A 9,748-nucleotide genomic window follows, 5' to 3' on the forward strand; every position below is an offset into this window, starting at 1 on the left:
TCAACCTACAAAAAAAGATAAAATAACAAAAGAAAATAGTTAACTATAAAATATTGGGTTGCCTCCCAACAAGCGCTTCTTTAATGTCATTAGCTTGACAGAGGACTCTCATGGAGCCTCAGAAATACTCAGAACCGTGTTGGAACCTCCCAACACCAAACTTAGAGTTTGAATGTGGGGGTTCAACACCAAACTTAGAGTTTGGTTGTGGCCTCCCAACACCAAACTTAGAGTTTGACTGTGGGGGCTCTGCTTGGCTCTGTTTTGAGAGAAGCTCTTCATGCTTCCTCTCCATGGTGATAGAGGGATGTCCTTGGGCCTTAAACACCAAGGATTTTTCATTCACTTGAATGATCAACTCTCCTTTATCAACATCAATCACAGCCTTTGCTGTGGCTAGGAAGGGTCTGCCAAGGATGATGGATTCATCCATGCATTTCCTAGTCTCTAGGACTATGAAGTCAGTAGGGATGTAATGGTCTTCAACCTTAACCAAAACATTCTCTACAAGTCCATGAGCTTGTTTTCTTGAGTTGTCTGCCATCTCTAATGAGATTCTTGCAGCTTGCACCTCAAAGATCCCTAATTTCTCCATTACAGAGAGGGGCATGAGGTTTACACTTGACCCTAAGTCACACAAGGCCTTCTTGAAGGTCATGGTGCCTATGGTACAAGGTATAGAAAACTTCCCAGGATCCTGCCTCTTTTGAGGCAGTTTCTGCCTAGACAAGTCATCCAGTTTTTTGGTGAGCAAAGGTGGTTCATCCTCCCAAGTCTCATTTCCAAATAACTTGTCATTTAGCTTCATGATTGCTCCAAGGTATTTAGCAACTTGCTCTTCAGTGACATACTCATCCTCTTCAGAGGAAGAATACTCATCAGAGCTCATGAATGGCAGAAGTAAGTCCAATGGAATCTCTATGGTCTCATTTTGAGCCTCAGATTCCCATTGTTCCTCATTGAGGAACTCAGAGGAGATTGGTACACGCCCACTGAGGTCTTCCTCAGTGGCGTCCTCCTCCTCTCTTTCCTCTCCATATTCGGCCATGTCTATGGCTTTGCACTCTCCTTTTGGATTTTCTTCTGTATTACTTGGGAGAGTGCTAGGAGGGAGTTTAGTAACTTTCTTGCTCAGCTGACCCACTTGTCCTTCCAAATTTCTGATGGAGGACCTTGTTTCATTCATGAAACTTTGAGTGGTCTTTATTAGATCAGAGACCATTGTTGCTAAGTCAGAAGTATTCTGCTTAGAACTCTCTGTCTGTTGCTGAGAAGATGATGGAAAAGGCTTGCCATTGCTAAACCTGTTTCTTCCACCATTATTATTATTGAAACCTTGTTGAGGTCTCTCTTGATTCTTCCATGAGAAATTGGGGTGATTTCTCCATGAAGAATTGTAGGTGTTTCCATAGGGTTCTCCTAGGTAATTCACCTCTTCCATTGAAGGGTTCTCAGGATCATAAGCTTCTTCCTCAGATGAAGCATCCTTAGTACTGTTTGGTGCATTTTGCATTCCAGACAGACTCTGAGAAATCAAATTGACTTGTTGAGTCAATATCTTGTTCTGAGCCAATATGGCATTCAGAGTGTCAATCTCAAGAACTCCTTTCTTCTGACTAGTCCCATTGTTCACAGGATTCCTTTCAGAAGTGTACATGAATTGGTTATTTGCAACCATTTCAATCAATTCTTGAGCTTCTGCAGGCGTCTTCTTCAGATGAAGAGATCCTCCAGCAGAGCTATCCAAGGACATCTTAGATAGTTCAGAGAGACCATCATAGAAAATACCTATGATGCTCCATTCAGAAAGCATGTCTGATGGACATCTTCTGATTAATTGTTTGTATCTTTCCCAAGCTTCATAGAGGGATTCTCCATCCTTCTGTCTGAAGGTTTGGACTTCCACTCTTAGCTTACTCCATCTTTGTGGTGGAAAGAACTTTGCCAAGAAGGCATTGACTAGCTTATCCCAAGAGTCCAGGCTTTCTTTAGGTTGAGAGTCCAACCATATTCTAGCTCTGTCTCTTACAGCAAAAGGGAATAGCATCAGTCTATAGACCTCAGGGTTAACCCCATTAGTCTTGACTGTGTCACAGATTTGCAAGAATTCAGCTAAAAACTGATGAGGATCTTCCATTGGAAGTCCATGGAACTTGCAATTTTGTTGCATTAGAGAAACTAATTGAGGCTTAAGCTCAAAGTTGTTTGCTCCAATGGCAGGGATAGAGATGCTTCTCCCATAGAAATCAGGAGTAGGTGCAGTGAAGTCACCCAGCACCTTCCTTGCATTGTTGGCATTGTTGTTGTTTTCGGCTGCCATGGGTTCTTCTTCCTTGAAGAATTCGGTCAGGTCCTCTAAAGAGAGTTGTGCTTTGGCTTCTCTTAGCTTTCTCTTCAGGGTCCTCTCAGGTTCAGGATCAGCTTCAACAAGAATGCCCTTGTCTCTGCTCCTACTCATATGAAAGAGAAGAGAACAAGAAAATGTGGAATCCTCTATGTCACAGTATAGAGATTCCTTGAAGTGTCAGAGGAAAAGAGAAATAGAAAGAAGAAGGAGAAGAAGAATTCGAACTTTAATTAGATAAGGTTCGAATTGTGCATTAAGAAGGAGTAGTACTCCATAAATAGAAGGATGTGAGGAGGAGGGAAGAGAATTTTCGAAAATTCAATTAAAAGATTTTGAAAACATTTTGAAAATTTGATTGATAATTTTCGAAAATCAAAAGTGAAAAAAGAAATCAAGTGATTTTTGAAAAAGATTTTGAAATTAGAAGTCAAAAAGATTTGATTGAAAACTATTTTGAAAAAGATGAGGTTAAAAAGATTTGATTGAAAAGTTATGGTTTAAAAAGATGTGATTGAGAAAATATGATTTGAAAACAATTTTAAAAGATATGATTTGAAAACAATTTGAAAAGATATGATTTTAAAAATTAATGACTTGCCTAACAAGAAAAGATATGATTCAAACATAAAACCTTCCTTAATAGAAAAGGCAAGAAATGTTCAATCAAATCATTAATTGTTAGTAAGTATCTTTGAAAAGGAAAGAAATTGATTTTGAAAACATTTGATTGAAAAGAATGATTTGAAAAAGATTTGATTTTGAAAAACTTTGAAAACTTGAAAAAAAATTGATTTTGAAAACAAAATCTTCCCCCTAGCACCATCCTGGCGTTAAACGCCCAGAATGGTATCCATTCTGGCGTTTAACGCCCAGAATGCACCCTTTTTGGGCGTTAAACGCCCAACCAGGTACCCTGGCTGGCGTTTAAACGCCAGTCTGCCTTCTTCACTGGGCATTTTTGAATGCTCAGCTTTTTCTGTATAATTCCTCTGCAGTATGTTCTGAATCTTCAATTCTTTGTATCATTGACTTGAAAAGACACAAATTAAAAATATTTTTGGATTTTTAATAATCAAAATGCAACAAGAATCAAATAACAATGCATGCAAGACACCAAACTTAGCAGTTTGTGTGCTACTGACACTATATGAGACACATGAACACTCAAGTCAATAGAATTTAAAGATCAAAACAAGAAATATATGCATGGATTCGAAAAATATAACAAAAACATGCATTTGACACCAAACTTAAGATGAGACTCTAGACTCAAACAAGAAATATTTTTGGATTTTATGGTTTTGCATATTTTTTTGTGTTTTTCGAAAATCAAGTGGAAAAAGGTATCAAAATTCTTAATGAGAATTCCAGGAATCAGTGCAATGCTAGTCTAAGACTCCGGTCCAGGAATTAGACATGGCTTCACAGCCAGCCAAGCTTTCAAAGAAAGCTTCGATCCAAAACACTAGACATGACCAAAGGTCAGCCAAGCCTTAGCAGATCACTGCTCCAAAAGCAAAATTGATGAAAATCAACAAGCTCTTGTGGTGATAAGCTGAAACCTCGGTCCAATCAGATTAGACATGGCTTCTCAGCCAGCCAGATTTCAACAAATCATCATGAAACTCTAGAATTCATCTTCAAGAATTTCGAAAAAAATAAATACCTAATCTAAGCAACAAGATGAACCGTCAGTTGTCCAAACTAGAACAATCCCACGCATTGTTACCAAAAGCTTGCTCAAAACTTGAACAATCCCCGGCAACGGCGCCAAAAACTTGGTGCGCGAAATTGTGAACAATACTTTTTCACAACTCTCATAATCCCCGGTAATGGCTCCAAAAACTTGGTAGCTCAATACCATGGCATTACACAACTTCGCACAACTAACCAGCAAGTGCACTGGGTCGTCAAAGTAATACCTTACGTGAGTAAGGGTCGATCCCACGGAGATTGTTAGCATTGAAGCAAGCTATGGTCATCTTGTAAATCTTAGTCAGGCAAACTCAAATGTATATGATGATGAACGAAAATAATATAGAAGATAAAGATAGTGATACTTATGCATATCATTGGTGTAAGAGCTTCAGACAAGTGTATGAAGATGCCTTCCCTTCCGTCTCTCTGCTTTCCTACTGCCTTCATCCAATCCTTCTTACTCCTTTCCATGGCAAGCTCGTGTAGGGTTTCACTGTTGTCAGCAGCTACCTCCCATCCTCTCAGTGAAAGCGATTGCATATGCTCCGTCACAGCATAGCGGAATTCATCTGTCGGTTCTCAATCAGGCCGGAATAGAATCCAGTGATTCTTTTGCGTCTGTCACTAACGCCCGCCCTCAGGGTTTGAAGCACGTCACAGTCATTCAGTCATTGAATCCTACTCAGAATACCACAGACAAGGTTAGACCTTCCGGATTCTCTTGAATGCTGCTATCAGGTCCTGCCTTTACCACGAAGACTCTGATCTCACGGAATGGCTGGCTCGTTTGTCAGGCGAGCACTCGGTTGTCAGGCGATCAACCATGCATCGTGCAATCAGGAATCCAAGAGATATTCACTAAGCCTCAGATGCTTGTAGAACAAGAATGGTTGTCAGTCACCTTGTTCATGGGTGAGAATGGTGATGGGCGTCAATCATCACCTTCATCATGTTGAAGAACAAGTGATATCTTGGACAAAGAACAAGCGGAATTGAATGGAAGAACAATAGTAATTGCATTAATACTCGAGGTACAGCAGAGCTCCACACCCTTAATCTATGGTGTGTAGAAACTCCACCGTTGAAAATACATAAGAACAAGGTCTAGGCATGGTCGAATGGCCAGCCTCCCAAAGGTCTAAGATAGCATAAAACAAAGATGGCTACCAAAGTCCTTGATGTCTCTATACAATAGTAAAAGGTCCTACTTATAGAAAACTAGTACATAGATGAGTAAATGACATAAAAATCCACTTCCGGGCCCACTTGGTGTGTGTTTGGGCTGAGCAATGAAGAAATTTCGTGTAGAGACTCTCCTTGGAGTTAAACGCCAGCTTTAGTGCCAGTTTGGGCGTTTAACTCCCAATTAGGTGCCAGTTCCGGCGTTTAACGCTGGAATTTCTTGAGGTGACTTTGAACGCCGGTTTGGGCCATCAAATCTTGGGCAAAGTATGGACTATTATATATTGCTGGAAAGCCCAGGATATCTACTTTCCAACGCCGTTGAGAGCGCGCCAATTGGGCTTCTGTAGCTCCAGAAAATCCACTTCGAGTGCAGGGAGGTCAGAATCCAACAGCATCTACAGTCCTTTTGAGTCTCTGGATCAGATTTTTGCTCAGGTCCCTCAATTTCAGCCAGAAAATACCTGAAATCACAGAAAAACACACAAACTCATAGTAAAGTCCAGAAAAGTGAATTTTAATTAAAAACTAATAAAAATATAATAAAAACTAACTAAATCATAACAAAAACATGCTAAAAACAATGCCAAAAAGTATACAAATTATCCGCTCATCATATTCCTTCCACTTTTGCATGCTTCCTTTTCATCCTCTGAGCCATTCCTGCCCTGTAATCTCTGAAAACACTTAACACACATATCAAGGCATCTAACGGTGATAAGAGAGGATTAATAATAAGCAAATATAAGTCCAAAGAAGCATGTTTTCAATCAAAGCACATAATTAGGAAGGGAAATGTAAAACATGCAAATAGTATGAATAAGTGGGTAAAGAGTTGATAAAATCCACTCAATTGAGCACAAGATAAACCATAAAATAGTGGTTTATCAGTGCTTTATGAATCATCATTAGCTGCTCATCTGGGAAGAATTCATTTACACTTGTATCATGGGCATTATCCTTCTCACAAGGGATTCTGGATAGATGGTCTGCCATTTTGTTCTCCACACCCTTTTTGTCTCTAATTTCAATGTTGAACTCATGCAACAATAATATCCATCTGATTAGTCTTGTTTTTTACTCTTGTTTGGCAAATAGATATTTGAGTGTTGTGTGATCAGTGAAAACAATAACTTTAGAGCCAATAAGATATGATCTAAATTTTTCAAAAGCAAAAACTATTGCCAACAACTCCTTTTCGGTAGTGGCATAATTCCTTTGAGTATCATTAAGGACCTTGCTGGCATAGTATATGACATGCACCAAATTTTCTTTTCTCTGTCCTAACACTGCCCCAACTGCAAAATCAGATGCATCACACATCAGTTCGAATGGTAAATTCCAATCAGGTGGGGTGATGATAGGAGCTGAGGATAGCCTCTTTTTCAAGTTTTCAAATGCTAGCATGCATTTCTCATAAAAAATAAATGGTGTATCAGACATTAGGAGATTGCTCAAGGGCTTGGCTATCTTTGAAAAATCTTTAATAAACCTTCTGTAGAAGCCAGCATGTCCTAAAAAGCTCCTAATCGCCTTGACATCACTTGGTGGAGGTAAATTTTCAATTAGCTCCACCTTAGCTTTGTCTACCTCAATGCCTTAATTAGAAACTTTATGGCCAAGAACTATTTCCTCTGTCACCATGAAATGACATTTTTCCCAGTTTAAGACTAAATTGGTTTCTTGACATCTTTTCAATACCAAGGCAAGATGGTTTAGGCAATTATGGAAGGAATCTCCAAATACTGAGAAGTCATCCATGAAAACTTCAATGAACTTCTCTATCATATCTGAAAAGATGGAGAGCATGCAGCGTTGAAAAGTTGCGGGTGCATTACATAGCCCAAATGGCATGTGCCTGTAGGCAAACACTCCATATGGGCAGGTGAATAATGTTTTCTCTTGGTTTCTTGGATCAACCACTATTTCGTTATATCCTGAATAACCATCTAGAAAACAATAATATGCATGTCCCACAAGTCTTTCCAACATTTGATCCATGAAGGGAAGTGGGAAATGATCTTTTCTTGTGGCTTCAATGAGCTTTCTGTAGTCAATGCACATTATCAAGCCTGTGATGGTTCTTGTAGGGATTAGCTCATTCCTTTCGTTGGGCACCACAGTGATTCCTCCTTTCTTGGGAACCACTTGAACTGAACTAACCCATTGGCTATCTGAAATTGGATAGATTACTCCTCCCTGCCACAGCTTCATAACTTCTTTCTGCACTACTTCCTTCATTGCTGGATTTAACCTTCTTTGGGGCTGAATGGAAGGTTTGGCACCTTCTTCCAGGAGTATCTTATGCATGCATATGGCTGAACTGATTCCTTTCAACTCAGCAAGTGTCCATCCAATGGCATCCTTATGCTTTTGTAAGACTTGAAGCAACTCTTCCTCTTGTTCTTGGCTGAGGGCTGAATTTATGATCACTGGATAACTTTTATTTTCTCCCAAGTATGCATACTTGAGAGTGGTTGGCAGTGCTTTAAGCTCCAGTTTGGGCACTTCTTTTCTTTCCTCTTTTTCTTCTAGCATTCCTTGAACATGTATTTCAGTGGCTGCAGCTTCTTCGCTTGCTGCTAATTCTTCTTCTGTTGATGCTTCAAGTTCTTCTTCAAGAGTTTCTTGTACCAAGGCTTCTACGGAGTCCAACCTCATACAATTTCCCAATAAGTTGTGTGGGTAACTCATGGCCTTAAACACATTGAATGTCATTTTCTCCTCGTGTAATCTAAGGACAAGTTCACCCTTTTGGACATCAATAATGGCTCTGACAGTGGCTAAAAATGGCCTTCTGGTGCACGAAATTGCAATCACACTTTTGCAACCCCGCACAACTAACCAGCAAGTGCACTGGGTCGTCCAAGTAATACCTTACGTGAGTAAGGGTCGATCCCACGGAGATTGTCGGCTTGAAGCAAGCTATGGTTATCTTGTAAATCTTAGTCAGGATATCAGAAATTATCAGGATTGATTGTGAAAAGCAAAAGAACATGAAATGAGTACTTGTTATGCAGTAATGGAGAATAGGTTGAGGTTTTGGAGATGCTCCATCTTCTGAATCTCTGCTTTCCTACTGTCTTCTTCTTCAAACACGCAAGGCTCCTTCCATGGCAAGCTGTATGTAGGGTTTCACCGTTGTCAATGGCTACCTCCCATCCTCTCAGTGGAAATGTTCAACGCACCCTGTCACGGCACGGCTATCCATCTGTCGGTTCTCAATCAGGCCGGAATAGAATCCAGTGATTCTTTTGCGTCTGTCACTAACGCCCCGCCTTCAGGAGTTTGAAGCTCATCACAGTCATTCAATCATTGAATCCTACTCAGAATACCACAGACAAGGTTTAGACCTTCCGGATTCTCTTGAATGCCGCCATCAGTTCTAGCTTATACCATGAAGATTCCGGTTAAAGAATCCAAGAGATATCTACTTAATCTAAGGTAGAACGGAGGTGGTTGTCAGGCACACGTTCATAGTTGAGAATGATGATGAGTGTCACGGATCATCACATTCATCCGGTTTAAGAACAAGTAATATCTTAGAATGAAAGCAAGCATGATTGAATGAGAAACAGTAGTAATTGCATTAATCCATCAAGACACAGCAGAGCTCCTCACCCCAACCATGGGGTTTAGAGACTCATGCCGTGGAAGGTACACAAAGAAACGTGTAAAGTGTCATGAGGTACAGATACAATGTCAAAAGATCCTATTAGTGGTGAACTAGTACCCTAAGGTTTACAGAAATGAGTAAATGGCAGAAAAATCCACTTCCGGGCCCACTTGGTGTGTGCTTGGGCTGAGCATTGAAGCTTTCATGTGTAGAGACCTTTTCTGGAGTTAAACGCCAGCTTTCATGCCAGTTTGGGCGTTTAACTCCAAGTTTTATGCCAGTTCCAGCGTTAAACGCTGGAAATTCTGAGGCTGATTTGCCACGCCGGTTTGGGCCATCAAATCTCGGGCAAAGTATGGACTATTATACATTGCTGGAAAGCCCAGGATGTCTACTTTCCAATGCCGTTGAGAGCGCGCCAATTGAGCTTCTGTAGCTCCAGAAAATCCACTTCGAGTGTAGGGAGGTCAGAATCCAACAGCATCTGCAGTCCTTTTCAGTCTCTGAATCAGATTTTTGCTCAGGACCCTCAATTTCAGCCAGAAAATACCTGAAATCACAGAAAAACACACAAACTCATAGTAAAGTCCAGAAAAGTGAATTTTGACTAAAAACTAATAAAAATATACTAAAAACTAACTAAATCATACTAAAAACATACTAAAAACAATGCCAAAAAGCGTATAAATTATCCGCTCATCACAACACCAAACTTAAATTGTTGCTTGTCCCCAAGCAACTGAAAATCAATATAGGATAAAAAGAAGAGAATATACTATAGACTCCAAAATATCAAGGAAACTTAGCTCCAATTAGATGAGCGGGACTAGTAGCTTTTTGCCTCCGAACAGTTTTGGCATCTCACTCTATCCCTTGAAGTTCAGAATGATTGGCATCTATGAGAA

At 40.0% G+C, this 9,748-nt stretch overlaps 1 non-coding gene across 1 annotated transcript; it reads left to right on the plus strand.

The window, feature by feature from the left end:
* The first annotated feature begins 1,807 nt into the window (after window positions 1-1,807).
* On the plus strand, window positions 1,808-1,915 carry LOC130978363 (small nucleolar RNA R71). The gene has a single exon (XR_009086010.1). It is a non-coding gene; the product is annotated as a small nucleolar RNA R71 (small nucleolar RNA).
* The last annotated feature ends 7,833 nt before the right edge of the window (window positions 1,916-9,748 follow it).

The sequence above is a fragment of the Arachis stenosperma genome, chromosome 4 (genome assembly GCF_014773155.1).
Source record: "Arachis stenosperma cultivar V10309 chromosome 4, arast.V10309.gnm1.PFL2, whole genome shotgun sequence".
Classification (NCBI taxonomy): domain Eukaryota; kingdom Viridiplantae; phylum Streptophyta; class Magnoliopsida; order Fabales; family Fabaceae; genus Arachis; species Arachis stenosperma.